The sequence below is a fragment of the Periplaneta americana genome, chromosome 13, assembly GCF_040183065.1.
Source record: "Periplaneta americana isolate PAMFEO1 chromosome 13, P.americana_PAMFEO1_priV1, whole genome shotgun sequence".
Taxonomy (NCBI): domain Eukaryota; kingdom Metazoa; phylum Arthropoda; class Insecta; order Blattodea; family Blattidae; genus Periplaneta; species Periplaneta americana.
In genome coordinates this window covers 43,793,872-43,814,883 of record NC_091129.1, presented here as the reverse complement: position 1 = coordinate 43,814,883, position 21,012 = coordinate 43,793,872, and the positions used below count along the sequence as shown (strand labels likewise).

Below are 21,012 nucleotides of genomic sequence, written 5' to 3'. Positions count from 1 at the left end.
CCAAATAGATAGAGCAGGTACAGCTAATGTATACCTATGTAAGCACTTGTGTTTGCATTACTGTGGTTGCAATAGTCAAAGCTTAACATTTGTTCAGTCCATACAAGAATTCAATCAAACATACTACAATGAGAGTGTTGCTGTTCCAAATAATTGCCCCTAGAATACCCTTACCCCCGCAGCCAGTCTGGACCCTTTGGAAAACGTGGTTGGATCCTGTTAATTATTATGCAGAATATTACGACAAAATAATGGAGGTAATTGATGCATTGGATAGCACAGACAGTTCCGCTATTGCAGCTGTAAAATCATTGCCTTCTGAACAGCTATTGGAAGATATTCTGTTCATTGATTCTAATTTTAAAATCGTGTTCAAAAGCATCACCATGTTAGAATCGTCTAAACTACAACTCTCAGAAACCCTTAATATAGTGTATAATGTATCACAAACCGTTATCCAAAATAACAATTCACTAATTTCAGAAAAAGTGAAATGTAAGTTGGGAAACATTATTGCTAAACATTCTCCTATTCACAACTTCGTATTATAAATGATGTGCTATCAGGTCACGACAAGACGTCTGAAATTAGTGTACCTACTAAAAAGTAGCGAATTTCCGTTCTTCAAATATGCACTTACTACTTCGTACGATGTTGAACGTACTTCCCAATATAAAAACTGTTTGAGTGACTATCGGAGGAGGTTCACTTTGCAGTCGCTCAAAATGTACGTAACTCTTCACTGCAATGCACATATTCAAGGATGATGTGAGTATCTTACATTAAATTTTAAGAGTTAATATATCTCACTATAAAATAATTGTATACTTACATTTTTAGACATTTCCTATTTCAATGATCATTCATTATATTTCTTGAATGCAGGATACAGGTTTTATTGTAACCGCAGTATACTGCTCAGTGTTTACATCAGAGGCATACTCCATCCTTTGCACGTCCCCTTCTTATTCAGTCTATACCGCGTGCATAGTAAACCTTACGATTCTCGTGGCAATTCCACGAAATCTAGTTATTGTTATTATTATCATCATCATCATCCGTGGCGCTACAGCCCTTGAAGGGCCAAAATCGACCATCCACTGCTAAACTCACGTCCACATGCCACTGTAGAGGTGAACGATCATCCAACATGTATGTAGTAACAAGTGGTCAGCACGATAATCACCCCGGTCGTTAAAGCTTAGCTCCCCAGATTCATCACGATTCTAGATGGACACAAGTCCCATATTCTGGCTGAAATTTCATGACAAAATTTCTTCCCCATGAGGATCGAACCAGCGTCCATTCCATAACACGAGTCCTAGGCATGGTGCTTTGGACTGCAATACTACGACGCGGGACCATAATATAATGTGATAAACTTGTGTAATGTAAGAAGAAATCCATTTCCATTCATCAGGAACGATATAATGATGACTGAAATGTTAAAATTTGAGGGAAATTTGGATAATGATGCAAATTTGTTTCTTCGCAATAACTGTTCATTCATTTTTCAATATAAAGTGGAAATAGATATGGCTAAAGTACACAACCTTGAAATTGTAAGAGAAAGAACGCTATCTGTGTTTAAAACGGTTGACAGTATAATTACCTGGAAAGTGTTCAGGGCCACTTACGATGATATGAAAGTCACACTCTTCAGTTTATGTCAAGTGTTGCACAAAGCAGTGACGTTTCTGGCCTGCCTACACTATATCCCAGAACTAAAGTGAATTTTTAACCAAGTTCACTATTAAAATAAGTTGAGATAATTTTTTGTCCATCGTATCTAAATTAAAGGACAACAAATATGGCTTTGTTTTTATTACGTGGAATTTTTAATTACGTAATCTTCATTTCAATTTTACAACATTATATCGAGAATGCACAACAATCAGCGAGTTTTCATGCAAATAAAAGAACAAGATAAAATATCTCGAGAATTTTATACATACAAGGAATATGGTAAAATGCTGTATATAATGCTTATAATATGCAGTATATCTACCTACCTTAAAAGTACAGTTATTTGTATAGGGAAGGAACTTCTACGTGTAAACTAATCTAAAATAACGAAACTGAATTCAACTTCCTCAGGTTCCAGTTCTGTCATGAGAGGTTTTTATGAGACTTTGTTTTTATCGTATTAATTTCGTCAGAATACATAAAGTAGAAATTCTTCATGTTATCGAACAACTAGAGGATCTACTTTCTGCAGAAGAGATGTGGTCCAAATCTATACAGTCCAAACTGACAAACGAACACGACGCTAATGATTCACCCTCTCATAATTTTACAAACAATAAATTCAAACCCTCCCTATTATTTATGTCTAAGGTAACGGAAAAATACGAAGTGTGCCGTCTTTCGAACACAAGAATGCCATTAATTACTGTGTGTCGAATTGGTACAGGTGCGGAGAAAATATTTACTACCCTCGATGCTAAGTCAGAGTAGGAGTTCGCTTGCATGTCTTGACCTCATGGGGAATAGAGAATGGGAACAAAAGACTGGATTATTCCTCTTGAAGGCGAGGAAGATTAGAGCTGCAGCTGTCGAAGTTTACGACGCGAACTGAGGAAGGGTTAACAGTATCCACCCAACTGTACACTTTTATGGCTTTTAGGTTAGGATATATTATATAATGTGTTTTATTGTGTCATTTCCATTTTTAACATGTGTGTTCTTTTAGAGAGTAGTTGGATGTAATTATAGGTGGGGGGAGGACCTACAAAGGAGAATTTTTTTTGGGTACAAAGCACGCACGGTCAGAAGACCCGTGCATTGGATTTTAGACAAAATTATGATAATATAAAATTTGTATGTATAATATTAGTCAATAAATCTATCTATCTATCTATCTATCTATCTATCTATCTATCTATCTATCTATCTATCTATCTATCTATCTATCTATCTATCTATCTATCTATCTATCTATCTATCTATCTATCTATCTATCTATCTATCTATCTATCTATCTATCTATCTATCTATCTACCTATCTACCTATCTACCTATCTACCTACCTACCTACCTTCCTACCTACCTACCTACCTACCTATCTATCTAAGATTACGTTCCATGAAGCGTCTAATCATAGAAATAGCGTAATAAAATAATGACAAGTACAAGATGCGGCAGAGGAATCGGACGATTTTTAAATGGAAATAACTCAGTAGTTATATATATTAGAACAAATATATTATTACAAAAACTGGCTATGTATGCCATTTTGTTGACATACATTTAGACTGTCTTGAAAATTATGTCCTTCAAATGGTGTCCGTCTCTCTCTATGCACTCTTCAAGTCTTTCCCTGAAGTTCCGTGTCGCTCTCTCCAACATTTCGCCATCAATGTTGGCGATTTCCAGGGCAATGGCAATCTTCAGGTCATCAGTTGTTAGGGGCTTGTTTATTTACACTTTGGACTTGAGGTAATTCCACTGAAAGTAGTCGCACACGGTAAGGTCAGGCGAGCAGGGAGGCCAGAGAATGTCGCCACGCCAAGAAATGATGTGCCCTTTGAAACATGCGGCGAACAACTGGCATCGAATTTTCTGCCGTATGAGCTGTGGCACCATCTTGCTGAAACCATACAATTTATCTAGCAATCCCACGTAGACGCCTACGCAGTTCTGGTTGAAGAAAAGTCCTCAGGATTTCGACGTAGCGTTCACTATTCACTGTCACAGTGTTCCTGTTCTCCTCAAAAAGTACGGGCCTATGACATGGTATCTAGACACAGCATACCAAATTGTAAACTTTGCACAGTGAAACGAACGCTTGTGTAGTTCGTTAGGATTTTCGGGGGCCCAGTAGCTAAAGTCCTGCTTATTAACATTGTCGTACGCCGGACTCTTGGTCGTTTCGCTCTCCGACGTGTTGTCGAGGTGGGGAGGGGAAACGGGAGTGACGTGACAAGATGGCTGTGGTTTGTGGGTGGAGTGATACGAAACTGTGGTGAAGTTTAAAGGAAAGACTGTTTTTAAAGTAACATTGTTTATTACAGAAATAACAGTGAAAGTGTAACTATGGTTCCCTCCTAGTTCTGTGGTAGGGGTAACGGGGGAGTCGTGATAGAAATTGATGGTTTAGAAATTCGTCCTGAGGCTTCGATGCGGGGAGAGTTATGATGGGTGATAGTAAAGTGCGACTTGAGTGAGAGGAAGGTAGGGGTAACGGGAGTGCCTGGGGAAAATCGGCTTGCTCTCAGGTGTGTTGTGGGGGGGGGTAGGATAACGAGAGAGATGGAATGAGGTAGAAGGTTAGTTCTCTAGTTCGAAGGATCAACACAGCGTGCTGTGCGACTTACCGACTTCGAGAACAAGCTCCTGGCATCGGAGGATCAACACAGCGTACTGTGCGACTTACCGACTTCAGGAGCGGGGAAGGGTGACCTCTATCATCGACGGATCAACAGAGCGCACTCGCGACTTACCGACTCTAGAGGGGGGGCTGAGGAGATGGTTGTGTTTAATCGAACAAGCCGGGATAAGAGCTTGGAGTCGAAGTCAGGATGGTGAGAGAAGGGTGATCAGGGGAGAGAAGTGTGCGGGTTGGAGGTGGTGATGAGGCTTGTAGCGAGACTAGAATAAAATAAGTTTAGATTACGTAAGAAGTGAGGCTAGTGTAGGAAAGAATACAGGAGACAGGGGCGCAGCTTGGCTCCCTGTTCCCGGAGTGGTGGCCGTGTGCAGACACGTCCGAACAAAAGACAACCATAGCGTAGGCCTGGTTGGGAGACTGCTGTCAGTGACGGAGGTCGCGCTAGAGCTACCTCTTTGCCATCTGACGAACGAGTGACTGAAGTCGCGGAGATGCGTTATATTTATACCCCTCGGAACAATGGTGGTTGAGGACGCCATTGACGTCACAGTGCCTGGGGGTATTTCTATTGCCAACGTGACTCGTCGCCGCGCGATCTTTGCTTTCTCCCTCACAAGAGGGAAAAAAGCGAGCCAACCTGCTTTCTGAGAGAGAGAAAGCAGCGACTCTAGTTTGCGCGGGTAGGTTTTGAACCGTTTAAAGTAGGACGCACGGGCATCGAGAATTGATATACACAACAACATAACCATTTAAATGAAAATGTGCCCAGCCAAAATTTCGTCCATTCTCTCAGTGAATGTCCTGCGTTGGACATAGTCTCCCTCATTCAATTGCTGAACAATCATAAGTTTATATGGATGAAACTTAAGATCTGAATGCAATATTCGGCGCAAAGAACGTTCTGAAAGTCGCAGTGCTATAGCATGCCGTCTAGCTGATCGATTTGGACTCCTCGTAACAGCCACTCTTACTCGCTCAATGTTATCTGGCGTTCATACAATTCGAACGTGACCTGGTGGTTTGTTGTTGCAAGCCGATGCTTATAATCGAAAGCTTTGCACCCACCTCAATGTGGTATTGCGAGCAGGAACAGCCCCGTGGCGGTCAACATTTAATTGGAGACGAAAGACATGCTGGGTTTTCACAACTGAATCATCATTCTTGAAAAATGTATCGATAACGAAAGCACGATGCTTCGATCTGCATACTTCCATGATTACACAAAATGGCATCACAAATGCTAACAAACGACGGTCGAGCGATATCCATAACCCCTCACGGTTCTCAGTAAACGACCTTCTAAAAGCGTCCTATTCCTTTGCCGCACCTTGTACAATTTCCTGATGGTGTCCTGTAACAATGGTTCCCGAATTGTGGATCGCAATCCTCTAGGAGTCGTTTAAACATTTGGAGGGATTGCGAGATGATTTAGAAAATGAAACAAAAAATCCTTATTACATAATATATTTATTTTGTTAGAAACAAAAATAACTTTGAAGACGAAAATTAAAAAAAAAATCAGTAGTTATAAAGTGAAAATTAATGTAATAAATGTGCCTATTTTTCACAAAATAACTTCTCAGATCTGAACTCTGTATTCGATACAAACAGCGATTTCAGTTTCAGGTTCAAGGAGATATCTTGCTTTTGCTTTGGTGGCGATCATAAACGAGAGACTAAGTTATCATGAATACGAGATTGCAAATATTATGAAAAAAGTTAAGAGCTTTTGCAACCTCAAGGAATTCTGACATTTTTAAAACGAAAACTCTGCGAAAAAAATGTCTAGTGTTAACATTCCATCAGCAGTTACATGTTTCAATGATTTTATCCTTCACACTTTTTGGAATTCAGTCAATTGAACGCAACTGTCCAAAAACGGATTCATTATCAATATGTGAATGTCTTAATTCTTTTGACATCCTTCTGAAAATACTCAAAAATCAAACTTAATTACATTCCCGCAAGAACAAACTCGGTATTCGTATATTCTGTGCAGTTGAATTTCTCTGAGTTCTTTTACATAGGCTACTGTCAAGTGATGTCGATCAGGATTTCTTTATATATTCGTTGATTTTATCTCTGGCTGTAGTTATGTTAAGATCTTTGGCCTTTACAAACTACCATTCAAAGTGTATAAGTATTCGACAATTTCAGCAAGATAGACCAATCTGAAAGCTAAAGAGAACTGTGAAATAGATTTCCATATTGCAATTCTACATTCTGCAAGTACCAATACATTAAAAGTTTTACTCTTAACTAGAAAACTATATTACTGCATGACGATAGATTTTGAAGCACTGAATATGTTGTATACATATTATTTCATGTCATTGTTGATTTCTATTTTGATGATACTTTGTGAGGTATCCACTGGTTTTGAGGAAATTTATAGTTGTTTTCGATTGTACATGATCTTGTGCTATTCGAGTGAGATTAAGTACCCGTACGACTATAGGGGACTCAAACAAATGTTTAGCTCAAAAGTTGGTCGTGTCTTCAAAAAGTTTGTGAACCACTGCTCTACAACAACATTAATAATAATAATAATAATAATAATAATAATAATAATAATAATAAATTGAACTCTAGAAGCAATGAATTCCTAAAATGAATATGAACATAGACTTAAAGAAACATTAAATCAAGGAAGAGGACTATATTATAAGAATGAAACAAACAGTAGATAAATCAATAGTACAAAGCAAGAAAAGAAAGTCCTCATATAAATGTAGAAAATTAAGAAAATATAAAAGGATACGGAGCAGTGTCAGAAGTAAATTAATTACCAATAGGAGAGTATAAAAAGAGTAAAGTACAAGACTAGCAACGTAATTGTACATAACAATTAATTTAAGTAATTAGGAGTTATTCCAAATAGGTACAATTTTTTGACAAAAGCGAAACTTAATCAGATCTCAAGAATACATCATATGCAACATTTTTCATTATTTGCGTTCACTTCAATTTTCAATCTTGCTGTTGTTTAGTCAACTGTCCGAAGATAGTTTGAATCTCTAAATGACACCAATAAGGCTAATCCAGGGTGATATTATTAGTTTTTGAGCCTACAGAATCCTCTGTTATGGTTATTCATTATTAATGTATAAAAATTCCCCTCTGTCCTTGGGGATCGAACTCAGGACCTTCAGTTTTACATAATGAGTGCTCTACCACTGAGTTACTCCGGGACTCAATCATCTATAGCACTGGATCGAACTCCTCTCCTTAGTTTTTTCCCCGCTTTTTGGCCTACTTCATGTTTCGACATTACAACTTAGTGTACAAATGAGATTTAAGAACCAGTATAACGCCTGGTATATCATTATAAAGGAGTGGCAGGGTCTCCATTCCATACCGATGGTCTGGACCCTTAAGCCATTAGGTAAGTGTCTATATGAAGCAGTCAATTGTAACCATCATAGTGTGGAAAATAAAGGGGGATACACCCAATTATCGACCATTCCATAAGTCAAGAATAAGTACTGGAATAAATGTGCTGTGAGAAAAAACAAACTATATACAATTAGATAAACGATGTCATAAATAACATAGACTAAACCTAAATGTTGTAGAAAGATTTCAGTGACATTAATGCTCATTTTAAAATGGTAACTTTTAATATACAAAGTAACTAAGCGACAGGGAATCTCTAATAGAAAATCTACGTATAAACAAATTTCAATCTAGAGGAATTAGAATGCAATGATCACATTAAAAATAAACAAATTTATTGCACTCCTAAACTCACAAAAGCTATGGACATTTAAAGCATGAGAATGCGAAATTTCTTGGTGGATACAACGCCTAAATAAGAAAGAAACTATTACTACTTGTTTTTAGAATACTAGGAAGAGTAACATACATAGTGTTGATATTTTGAAGCTTGTTTTCTGATATATTTACATCAATAAACTGTCAAAAAATTAAACTTTGATTTTCTCTTCATAGGGCATCGACGTATTGTCATTTCAAAGCACAGAACAACAGAAAAAACCATAGTCATCATGACAACAGTCTGTCTGATACTGTCATGAGAACTATTAAGTCAACATTTTGAGTTTCTGGCTAACTCTGATCTATGTGCTAAGGAAGCACACCCATGGAAGGACACAAAATTGAAGCGAGAGGATGGATAATCTTACGTGGAATAGTTGCCCAAAGATCTTCTTTTTTTTTTTTTTCAATTTGTTATTAAAATATAATCTGTATTACTGTATTTTAGTCTTAGTGGTTATTTGTTTTTTCCCAACTATTGTATTACTTATTTGATAGTATGCTGATGTTTACTTTACCATATTCAGTGTACAGATATATAATTCAATAATTAAACCTATAATACTATATAGTACCGAAAGCTTACCACTCTTAGATAAACATCGAAGTAAATTAACAGCAGTGGAAATGAAATATCTTAAAAGAGCTGTAGGAAAGACCAGAAGAGATAATAATGAATAACAGGATAACAGAAGAAGTTAAAATGAGAAAAGCATTAACAGAGGTGATCAAGAGCGGCTTTCGAAGGGGGGCTGCGGAGCTGCAGCACCCCCAGATATTTGTGGCTCTTGTCTCGTTTTATGCTATAAAATACATTTATTATACAGTCTATATTTAGCGGCTCGAATTTTTTAAAATTTCGCTCTCATTGACATGCACGCAATCGTTAGTGAAGTTACTTCCTCCCCTGGTGCTGTCAGAGCGAAGCCAGAGACAAGGACTATGGGTGAAGCCGCTTCCTCACTTAGAGCTGCCAGTCTCGTCTCGGATGCTTTGCGCGTAGTTTTATCCCTCCCCCTGCTGCCCCTGGCCAAGAATCCAGAGTTTCCAGGAGCTGCAAAATTTGCAGCAGCTTGTCAGTAGCGCGCTGTTTTAAATACATTTTCTTTAATGTTGTGAGTATAACAAGTGCAACAATGTTTAATTCTGTACAATATTTACAGTCTATTCAGTTCAGTACCTTAACAATTCAGGAGAAATGTGAAATTAAATGCCCATCAGTTTAAATCTCGTAATGGAAAGAGCCGCTAAACAAAATACAAAGGCTCGCATATTTTTTGCAGATTTACCCAGTATCCCTGATTTCTTCTCTCGATCTCCACATAGTCTGTATTAGATTAATGTGTTTCAAAAACAATTCCATTAGATGGTGCAACAAAATGGAGTTTTAAAATAAGAACAGTAAATGTTGTTCATGAGAAGGAGCCATTGCTAGAATGTTTTCAAACCATAATGGAATCTGAAACATCCAACAACAATACAATAAATGAGGCAAGCGCACTGGTGCGTGCTCTTGAAGACCCTGAATTCAATTCCTGGCTCAGTTTTTTTTCTTCATTTTTTGATGTGTCATGTAGATATATTAAACAACCAACGACAACATCGCCACTTAGATGTTTCTAAGGTTCAAATCTGCATATAAAAAATTAAATTATGGTTTATTTAACGACACTCGCAACTGCAGGGTTCATATCAGTGTCTCCGGTGTGTCGAAATTTTGTCCCGTAGGATTCTTTTAAATGCCAGTAAATCTACTGACATGAGCCTGTATCATTTAAACACACTTAAATGCCATCGACCTGGGCCGGGATCGAACCCGCAACCGACTATGCTACCGAGGCCAACTCTGCATATCAAGCTTTGTTAATGCCATACAGACAATACGGGACAGTGCACAGTTGAGCAGCAAGATCTGTGAAAATGAAAACCCTAAAAAGTGTCGTAAGGTGGAAGGGATTCAGACAAGGGTTGCGGCAGCCAAGGAAGAGTGTGACCTCATTATCACACAAGCTAACACCTGATTCCAGTTCATAGAACATCTAATATTATCTTCTCTTCTGTGTCAAGAAAAATTTGAATGCTACAGAAGCTCATTTCCTGAAAATGACCTAAATGTTTTTGTGACGTTTTTTCTAATGTTCGATAAAGACAAACTAAAAACGGAACTCACTGTGTTGTATCAGAGACAAGAAATCAGAAATATCAGTTACGCAGTCAAGCTCTTGCAGTTTCTTCTATCTGAGAACTTGCAGGTCTCATTTTCAGAAGTTATGGAATTACTACGCATAGCTATCACCATACCAATGACAACTTCCGAACCAGAACTTTGCTTTTCGTGTTTGAAGAGATTAAAATCCTATCTCAGAAATACGATGAGAGAAGAGAGACTGAGCGCATTAGCTATGTTTTCCATTGTAAAGACTATATTAAACGACATATCGGATATTAATAAGAAGATGATTAAAAAGTTTGCAACCTACAAGGCAAGGTGCATGGAACTAATCTTTAAATAAGATAAGTTGTTTGGTTTATTTTTGTATGCAGCCCCCCTGAATTCAATATCTACGAGGCGCCAGTGGAGGTGATTAATGAAAGGCAATTGAAATGGTTTGGGCATGTATACCGTATGGGAGAGGAAATGAGAGTGAAAGGAAGAAAGAGAAGGGGAAGACCAAGGATTAAATAGGAGGATACAATAGAAAGAATAGGCCAACAGAAAGGAAAAACAATAGTAGAGATGAAAAGAATGTGTAGAGACCGGGGAAAGTGGATGAAATGGATGGAAAGAGACGAACCGACGCTTAGTAGCAGAAGGGACTGAAGAAGAAGAAGAATGGTTATTAAAATTAATTCATAAAATATATTCCTGCTTTTAATGATGCGAAAGTAGAGAAAATTAAAACTGTGAAATTATTATGGTGTGAGTGTTTTCATGATGAAAATATTGAAATGCATTCCTTAGATGTAGGTCTATATCATTGAAGTGGATGGTGCAATGGAGAAGGTATTTCAACGAGCTAGGCGGGAGATGAAAATTAGAAAGGAAGAAGTTGAGTACATAGAAAATGAAACAGATGGGCAGTTCTGATGTCAAGCTTACTCATAATTTTATTAATGTAAGTGCATTATAAAATTCAAGTTCGGTTTTCAGGAAGTTCAGTTTCTAATTCTCATTTATTTAATCTCAGAAACCGACATTTATAAATTAATTAGGCTTTCTAGACTCCTTTGAACATTCATAATGAAAATTTCTATAGAGAAAATGTTGATAGTAAGAATGCTATGCGTGAAACTTAGAAACGTATTGTATTGTTTATTTTCAGGTATATTAAAGTTATAAATTTATAAATTACGTTACAGCAGAAGAATTAAAAGCTACTGCACAGAAATTTTTAAATATATCTTCATATGATTTTGATTTAGCTAGCTTTTCCGTATTGTAAGTATGTGAGTGGAAGAGAAAGTCAGATAGTCTTAACTCTATCAGAGAAAATAAACCTAGTATTATTATTATTATTATTATTATTATTATTATTATTATTATTATTACTGTTATAATTATTACTATTAACCATACCCGTGCTCTTCGCTGCAATTGTTAGGAATAAATATTGACTCACATGTAAATACAGTTTTGTAATTACTTAGTGCATAATAGCTTTTTGTATGTGTAAGCCGTTTAATCCTGAATCATTTTGAAAGTTGTATTTAAAACTATAAATTTAACTCTTATTATCATGCAATATTTTCTGGAGTTGTTCAGCCAATTCTGCTTTTAAGATTGATATTATACAGTGAAATCAAAAACTTGTTCCTTACATTTTTATTCTACCTACTTTTCTGACTATACCATGCAGACTTTGTTTAATGGCTCGTTTTAGTTCCCATGGTGATACTCGTACTTTACTCTGCATAGATACAATCAGGACATAGTTAAAAATGCAAGGATAAAGTTTTTGATGTCACATTATTACACCTAATAGACAATTGGTGAGCGTCTGAAATGAAATATACCCTATAGGCTACTTGTAAGAATTGAAGGCTCTTGCTCTCAGCTAGAAGAAGATTTCCAATCAAATGATAAAACCCATGCTTGAACTTTAAATGATGGCGCAGAATTGACTTTATGTATTTCTTTTATACCAAACGATGCCACTTGGAATAAGATGTTGTACTATTTCATATTATTTAAAAAGTGTGTTGATAACGGATGCACTACGATAAGTAAGGTTTCAATTGGTTCTGGGAGCTCTTGAATCTCACAAGGAACAACTTTAACAACAGCGCAAAATAATCCGTTTAGTTCATTACCCCATTTTATTGCAATGCATTTATTGCATAGTTTATTAATTTTATCCATTTTAACATAATTCAAATGAATTGAATTATAAAATAATAGAATGCTAAGCTAACGTACTATTACTGCATACTAAATCAATACACTATCCTTGTTCGTTAATTCTTTGAGATTAAAATAAATGTGGAACATGAATATTATTTTAAGAAACACAGGAAACTATTATGGGTAAACGATGAATGCAGGAACACTGTTTCGTGAAATTTTGTAAAATAACTCAACTCCAAGTGTATCATACTCGATATTTAAGCCAGATATGCAACATTACACATACATTCACACCTATATTTTAGGGTAGATAATCTTCGGTCACACCCATTTTACTCTCATCTCACTCGTTGTACCTAAACTATGACATATTTCACTGCCACTGTAACACATTTTACTGGCATTTATAAACTGTTCAGTGTCACTACAGCACTGTAACGTCACTGTCACAACAAACTTCGAGTCTCAATAGATATATGTAGGCTAATTTCTTAATTTATGAAGAAATTACTCTACTATCTATTAGTATTAGTTTTACTCGATTTTTTCTCTATTATTTCTGCAGGTAAAACATTCCAGTCCCTGATAATTTCATTCGGAAATGAACATTTTGATATATCCGTTTTCTACATGAAAGAAATTTAATAGAAAGGTATTACTCAAAATCATTTTAATTTCAATATACAGTATATTATTCCATAAGATATAATTTATTCTACTGATGTACAGACATCTTAGAAGGAATGCAAGCGCCTGAATTATATTGGAATCATATGCATGTATTATAGGGATAAACACTTTTAATTAGAACTTTTGTCCTTGTTCCGTCTAGAAGATCATAGGAAAATCCACTGTCTTTCCCGCCTCTTTCACATATTGCATTTCTCCACTACTGTCTACCTTGCGTCTCGTTTTCAAAATTTATCCACCCACCATAATCTAGTCACACGATCACAACACTTCTTAACATTATCCATTCCCTCCCACCGAACATCCTCATATTCATCTTTCACTGTGGCTGTTCCTCGACTTTGGAATTGCCTACCTAGTAATATCAGGGACTTTCAGACATCAAACCAATTTAAGAATATTTAAGAGGCATATTGGTCCGACAAGTTAGCATATATAAATGAAATCAGTATAATAATCCTTTAATAACTGTCATATTAACCTAATAAATAATACAAAAATTACATTAGGTCATTACACAATTAAACATGTTTAAACATAAGCAATTACATTAGGTTAATAAGACAGTTATTGAAGGATTATTATACTGATTTCATTCAATTTAAGAATAGACTGAGGAAATATTTTTCAAACAATTCTCATTAACATTAATAGCTATTTCAAATTTCTCAGTGTTTAATGATTATAAAGTATATATCACAGAATAAATATTGAAATCCTCTCATCATCACCATCATCATCATCATCATCATTATTATTATTGTTATTATTATTATTATTATTATTATTATTATTATTATTATTATTATTATTATATCTGTTAGTCTGTTGGACTTAAAAATATCATTATTTAATTCACTACTTGAAAGGAACAGTTTCCTTTCCAGCACAGTCTAGAAATAACTACTTTGTACACGTCTAAGCTATATCTAACATCAAATATTTGAACAATAGAGAATGGAGTAAAGTAGGTGAATATGAAAATATGTAGTCCATCTATTGAAATAATCACTGAAAATGTTAGGTAATCTAATTATAATGTTTTTAAAATTATTCACTTTCGGGTGTTAAAAATAAGCAATAGAATAGACATACTCTGAGAAGTCATATGAAAGCCCAGGCACAATATATGTTAATTCATTATTTGACTAGTTGCAACCTTTACAGTCCGTGGCTAATCTGTTATAGACCTCTTTTCCGTGCCTTTATACTAATGTCTGTTATACACTGTTCATCCAGATTTTTTTTTTATCCACTGACACATTCGTCCATTTCATGATTTGTCCATTAAGTTTTGTTCACTGATCATTTCGTCCACTATGACAAAAAATATAGATGACATGAACATAATCAATTTGGTGAAAAAGTAATTTATTTAAATTTAAATGTGATGTTGAATGTACGCTACATACTGTTTGTATTATAAACATGATTAATCATCATTTTCTTCTTCCTGAAGAACTTCAGCATGGTCAATTTTTAAACTGTATAAAATTTTTCTCAGATATGTTTCCATCCGGCCGTCGTTCTTATAGTCTTCATACCGTATAACAATTTCCCTTATGCGTTTATGATTATTGGCATATGTCTGACTTAATGGTGCATGACTTGCGTGTGTCCTCCCAACAGTTGACAGCTGAGTAATCACCTGCTCATTCAGCAAGACTTCCAAAAACTTCCAAAGGCTGAGTTGATGAACAACCATGAGGTTTTTAAATTTACTATGTCAATCTTCGACGGCATTCTTAAGCCTCTGTTCCTTACTCACTGCTTCGTACACATTCCATAACCATGTTTCCGGTGTTGTAATTAGTAGTATTTAGTAGTATTTATTTACTTAACCTGGTAGAGATAAGGCCGTCAGGTCTTCTCTGCCCCTCTACCAGGGGATTACAACTATAATATGAACAATAAATTTACAATTAACATTGAATTTACAATTACAATAAAAATTAAAGTACGACAAGATTACCTGATTAATGAAAGCTAGACATTTTATCATAGAAGTTAAGAACAAAGAATATTTTTGTATTTACTGAATTACAAATTAAACCTACAATAACAAAAATCTATAGTGATGAAATTACCGGAGATTAAAATATTTTGTGATAGATTAAGAGAACTATTTACAAGAAACCATGTCTGAACGTGTCTCAATTACTGACCAACTGCCTAGTAAGTTTGCGTTTGAATTCAATTTTATTTCGACAGTCCCTGATGCTAGCAGGTAACGAATTCCAGCGTCTTGGAAGGGCTATTGTGAAAGAGGATGAGTATGAGGAAGTGCGATGGGATGGTATTGTTAGTATTGTATCATGGCGAAGGAATAGAAGAGTTCAACATTTCGAAGAGAAGGGAAAGTGAATGTATATTTCTTTTCTTATCTAGTTTAAGCCAACCTATTGTTTCCAGGGATGGGCTAATATGATCATATTTACGAACATTGCTTACAAAACGTACACACAAATTACTAGCACGTTGAAGTTTCGTTTTGTTGTCGCTGGAAATGTCAGTCAGTAAAATGTCAGCATAGTCAAAATAGGGAAATACAAGCATCTGCACAAGGGACTTTTTTAAGCATAAGGGAAGATGAACATTTGTCCTTTTTAGCACATGGATAATAGAATATACTTTTCTGCATGTTTCTGTGATTTGCATGTCCCAGTTGAGATTATTATCTATGTGAATGCCAAGATTTTTTACCGAAGAACTGAAAGGGATATGCACAGTACTTACTTTAACGGGGGAAATGTCGAGGTGCTTTACAGCGTCGGTTTGCCGTTTGTGTCCTAATATAATTGCTTGTGTCTTTCCAGGAATGATATTAAGATGGAATTTCTTTTGTCCGTATCACAATCGAGCCAATGTCTTCGTTCAATTTATCTATAGCGTCATTTATTCGATCTAAGCGGGAAGAGATGTAGCATTGAAGGTCGTCAGCATACAAGTGATAGTTACAATACCTTACAAGAGATGTAATATCATTGACATATATTGTGAGCAACAATGGTCCGAGTACCGAACCCTGTGGTATACCTGATGTTATGTTAAGACAGGAAGTGCTTCGAACGCAAACTTACTAGGCACTTGATCAGTAATTGAGACTCGTTCAGACATGGTTTCTTGTAAATAGTTCTCTTAATCTATCACAAAATATTTCAATATCCGGTAATTTCATCACTATAGAATTTTATTATTCTAGGTTTAATTTGTAATTCAGTAACTTCTATGATAAAATGTCTACCTTTCATTAATTAGGTAAGCTTGTCGTACTTTAATTTTTATTGTAATTGTAATTGTAAATTTAATATTAATTGTAATTTTATTCTTCATATTATAATTGTAATCCCCTGGTAGAAGGGCAGAGAAGACCTCACGGCCTTATCTCTACCAGGTTAAATAAATAAATACTAAAATACTAATACTAAATTGTATGGACCAATCGGTTGTGAACAAGAGAACTTGGACGAAAAGTAATGGACGAAACAAATTGTGGACAAAAGGTAGTGGGCGAAATGCCCGCAAACCCCTCTCAGAAATTATAAATTAAAAATATTCCTGGTAGACTTATATATTTTTGAGAACTGTGTGATAATTAATCATCTGTCATTACTCAATCATTACCAAGAGTAAAATTCTAGTGCACCCACAATAATAATGATGGCGAATACAGAAGTTCTTCAGCAGTAATTACGTTAGGAGACACCGATTTAGGTATTTACATTATCTAGAAAATTACTTTTGAGAACGCTTTTAATACTTAAACGAAAAAGTCGTATTCACGAATTGATAACAATGCCAGGGATCTTGACTTAGAGGGTGATAACGGAATTCTTGCAAATGGTATGGAGAAAAACGTCATTCTAAATCTGAAAATGAATAGTGTGTATTTATTGCTGTAATAAGTGTGTAAACTATAGTAAGCCTACAATAAAATATGCTAAGAAAAGAACAACTCAGTTACATATTAAATCGTATTTAAATTAATAAATATTTATGAGGGAGATTGATAAGAATTTTCATTAGGCTATGTTGTTGCTCAACTGTCTGAAGACATTTGAAACTCACAAGTGACACCAATAAGACAACACTCGTGAGACAATTAAGCCAGGATATAACAGGGTAGGGTGGCATGTCCCTATCCCCTCCATTGCATACATCGCTGACTAGTTACATATTACACTACTCAGACTTCAGGTATATACAAACAGTAAAATTGTTCTTTCTTTGACACATTCCTTCAAGTTAAATGTACTGCGTTAAATGTACATATCAGAGAGAATCTCAATCAGAAGTAACATTACTTACTTACAAATGGCCTTTAAGGAGGTTCATTTCCGCTCTCACATAAGCCCGTCATCGGTCCCTATCCTGTGCAAGATTAATCCAGTCTCTACAATCATATCCCACCTCCCTCAAATCCATTTTAATATTACATTCCCATCTATGTGTCGGCCTTCCCAAAGGTCTTTTTCTCTCCAGCCTTCCAACTAACACTCTATATGCATTTCTGGATTTGCCCATATGTGCTACATGCCCTGTCCATCTCAAAAGTTCGGATTTAATATTCCTAATTATGTCAGGTGAGGAATACAATGCGTACAGTTCCACGTTGTGCAATTTTCTCCATTCTCCTGTAACTTCATCCCTCTTAGCCCCAAATATTTTTCTAACCACCTTATTCTCAAACACTCTTGACCTCTGCTCTTCTCTCAAAGTGAGAGTTCAAGTTTCACAATCATACAGAACAACCGGTAATATAACTCTTTTATAATTTCTAACTTTCAGCTTTTTTGAGAGCAGCCTGGATGACAGAAGCTCTCTACCGAATAATAACAGGTACTTCCCATATTTATTCTGCGTTTAATTTCCTCTCGAGTGTCGTTTGTATTTGTTACTGTTGCTCGAAAATATTTAAACTTTTCTACCTCTTCACAGGATAAATTTCCAATTTTTATATTTCTATTTCGTACTATGTTCCGGTCACGAGACATAATTACAGACTTTGTGTTTTCGGAATTTATTTCAAACCTATCTCTTACTGCTTCAAGTAAAATTCTCGTGTTTTCCATAAAATTTGTGGATTTTCTCCTGACATACTCACGTCATCCGCATAGACAAGAAGCTGACGTAACCCGTTCAACTCCAAACCCTCTCTGTTATCTTGGACTTTCCTAATGGCATATTGTAGAGCAAAGTTAAAAAGTAAAGGTGATAGTGCATCTCTATGCTTTAACCCGCAGTGAAATGAAAATCATCTGACAGAAACTGGCCTATACGGACTCTGCTGTACGTTTCATTGAGACACATTTTAATTAATCGAATTAGTTTCTTGGGAACATCAAATTCAATAAGAATATTATATAACACTTCTCTCTTAACCGAGTCAGATTCCTGTTTGAAATTTATGAATAACTGATTTACTCTGACTTTATACTCCAAATTGTTCTCCAATATCTGTCGAATACAAAAAATCTGAGCTATAGTCGATATATTACGTCTAGAACCACACTGATGATCCCCAGATGTAACATTATGCTATATTTATTAAATGGAGCATATGTAAATTTTGATATTTTTCACGAATTTGATTTCAATTTAATTGTTAGTTAGAAGAATATCTGTACTCTGTCTTTCCATCCAAAACTCTATCAATGCTTGAACGTTCTATCCTATCTGGAGACATGTGTTAGCCTCTTAAAAGAATATCATAAACAATAGACCTACTCTTATGTGTGAATAATAAATTAGTAAAATACTTAGAACTTAAGGCTTTTTTATATATTTTAAAGACTGAAATTCTCTAAATCCAAAAAGTTAGCTAAGTACTAAAATTTACTTGTTGATTTCATATAGTAAAACACAGAAATTCATAGCCTAGCCAAAGGTTTAGCGAGTTCAAATCGAACTCTGTGGCAGGTTTTGGTTATTACCCAAATCCGGCTGATACCTGTTTTAATTCTTTCTTAAATCTTCCAGAAATGGAAGGCGAATGTTAGCCTATTTCATGTCAAATACCCGGATTCATTTCCCCGAATACGATCTGCCTGGCACCAATTTTAATGATGTTAAAAAGCCATGAATTTGATACAAAGTTTTTAAATAAGCGAAAATTTGAGGTTTAGTGACGTGATGGAGAAATGTTTGTTATTTGACGCTTATCTATGCATAAGTTAACAGCGAATTTTTTTTCCAAGTTAAAGACTTTTAAAATAGCGCAATATTGGTCCTGTGGCGTGGACTGAATATTTTGTTGGACTTACAAATACAATGAAGTTACCTTAATATAGATAACGCTGATAATAATTGGACATACATATCCAGTGTTCATATCCAAAATTTAAATTGTACCTTGGCACAAAGGAATAACAGCCGAATGATCTAGTATATATATTGAGTGCATCGCATTCATTGATGCAACTACGTTTAATGCAGTGGAAATATTGTGTAATGTAAAATATAGCCTACATACTTAATATCTGTCACATGAAAATTACTGTAATGCGTACTCTGTATTTGCACATGTATTGCTTACCTTTTAAGATGAGTATTAAAACGATTGAATTAAGCCACAACATTTTCAAAAGATGGACGTTCTTTCTCCAAGTAACACCTGTTGCGAGAAAATGAAATGTTAAGCCAATAGCTTGAAGAACTGTCTTACATGTAGCATTACGACGGTTATTGTTAAAAACATATCACAAAAATTATCTCTGTCATGCTTGACGTAGAATCGCACTAACCTCACCCACATAACTGAAGATAAAGCTGGCATTACTCATCTGAAAAAGTAACAGTTTACTTTCGCTCAATATGCACAATTACTATTATTATGCTTTAAAATCTCTCAGAAATAATTTCCGAATTATTTTATTATGATAGTACGAAAATATTCCATTTTTTTTTTATTTACAAATATTGTTTGCTTCATTCAACACACGGTAGGCTACATTTTAGAACAGTGTTTGACATATGACTAGATTATGCCATTAGGAAGTTCCAGAATAACGCATAGCAAGATGGGTATTTTCCGGGCTAGAGGGCCGTGGTCTGTCGGTGTTACAACCAAACGTTTCGTCCACTACTCCGGTGGTCATCTTCAGTGGCGTGGTACACGTGTGCGGAGAGATCTGCTGTGTGTAGAACTGGCATTGAGACTGGATGGTGGTGGTGCTGTCATAGTATCCCTGTTGCAGGGATACTGTCTGTTTCAGGGCCTTATCTGCCCTCTTTAGGCCGGGGTGTTTTGAGTTTATATAGATAGAGGTTTGGTCAACTTGGTGAACTTGCGGGACGAGAGAAGCATAGTGGCTCATGATAAATGCGCATCCGCAGCCGTGGCATTTTGTTTACATTTTTTGTTATAGGTAGCACGTCGATATTTAAGGTGTGGGACTGTTGTTGCTTGTCGTTGTAGCCGCGGTCCGCACCAGTGGCTTCGGTGTCTGATTGTTTGTCATAGTGTCTAATTGTACCACGCCACTGAAGAAGTCCACAGGAGTAGTGGACGAAACGTTTGGTTGTAACACTGACAGACCACGGCCCTCAGCCCGGAAAATACGCATCTTATCAACGCCGTCCGTGAAAGCTTACATTCTAAGATAACACAGTGGGTTTGGAATTGAAGACTTACATCAGCTGCTTGTCTATTCGGATAACGTGAATATGTTAGAAGCAAATCCACAAACTATTAGGGAAAACAAGGAAATTTTACTTGGAGCAAGCAAAAAGATAGGTTTGGAAGTAAATCCCGGAAAGAGAAAGTATATGATTATTTTCCGTGACGAGAACATATTACGAAATATAAATACAAAAATTGGAAATTTATCCTTTGGAGAGGTGAAAAAATTCAAATATCTTTCAGCATTAG

At 35.7% G+C, this 21,012-nt stretch overlaps 1 long non-coding RNA gene across 1 annotated transcript in view; it reads right to left on the bottom strand.

Annotated features, from left to right (window-relative positions):
* LOC138711831 (uncharacterized) overlaps window positions 1–19,813 on the bottom strand; it is a 55,747-nt gene extending 35,934 nt beyond the window's left edge. The window contains exon 1 of the long non-coding RNA XR_011335486.1: window positions 19,678–19,813. This is a non-coding gene — a long non-coding RNA (uncharacterized lncRNA). The remainder of the gene's footprint in view (window positions 1–19,677) is intronic.
* Between the last annotated feature and the right edge of the window lie 1,199 nt (window positions 19,814–21,012).